This window comes from Dipodomys ordii, unplaced genomic scaffold (genome assembly GCF_000151885.1).
Source record: "Dipodomys ordii isolate 6190 unplaced genomic scaffold, Dord_2.0 Scaffold42, whole genome shotgun sequence".
NCBI lineage: Eukaryota > Metazoa > Chordata > Mammalia > Rodentia > Heteromyidae > Dipodomys > Dipodomys ordii.
Window position 1 is genome coordinate 5,202,362 of NW_012267258.1, and position 695 is coordinate 5,203,056.

General features: G+C 75.8%; 1 protein-coding gene across 3 annotated transcripts in view; it reads left to right on the plus strand.

Annotated features, from left to right (window-relative positions):
- Window positions 1–353: 353 nt before the first annotated feature.
- The window catches only part of Scaf11 (SR-related CTD-associated factor 11), a 76,568-nt gene continuing 76,226 nt past the window's right edge, over window positions 354–695 (plus strand). For all 3 annotated transcript variants that reach the window (XM_013018773.1, XM_013018774.1, XM_013018775.1), the window contains exon 1: window positions 354–587. The gene's annotated coding sequence lies outside the window, so the exon portion shown is untranslated. The remainder of the gene's footprint in view (window positions 588–695) is intronic.

Here is a 695-nt window from a genome sequence, read left to right on the forward strand (position 1 = left end):
GGGGTGGGAGCCGGTTTCCCAGAAGCCTCCCCGAGCCACTCGCGCGGCTGCCCTTCCTCCCGCTCACCAGCCGCAGCACCGCGTGACTCCGCCCACCACGCTCTTGGCGTCGCGCGCGGTAGTTTGTTGGCGCCCCCGTGCGGCCGTCCGCCAGAGCCCCAAAGCGAGCGTGTAAACAGAATGTGGACGGTCCGGAGGCCGCCTGCGTCACCGTAGCGCGCCGACCAGTGGCGGCGCCGCGGCCGAGCCTCGCGGAGGGGGGCGGGGGGGAGGGGGAGAACGCGACGCGAAGGGAGGGAGGAGGCCAGACAGGGCGGGGGAGGGAGGGAGGGAGGGAGGGAGGGAGCGGGGAAGCCGCGGTGGCGCAAGCCTGCGCGGAGCTGCGCGGCCCGGGTCCGCTCGTCGCTTCGCCTCGTCGCTAACCGGCTCGAGACCCGGCCCGTCCACCCCGGCGCCTCCCGTCGGCCCCGCAGCACGGACGGAGGAGTCCATGTTGGGCAACTCGGCGGCGGAGTGACGGGAGAAGCCCGAGCTTCCCGCGGTGGGGCCCGCGGCCGCCGGAGCGCGCGCCTCGACCTCGGCCTGAGGTAAACACGGGCCGACCCCGGGGCGGGGTGGGGGGGGCAGAGGTGGCGAGGCGCGTGCGAGAGAGCGAGCAGGGGCGGAGGGGAGGAAGGGGCGGGGCCTGAGCAGGT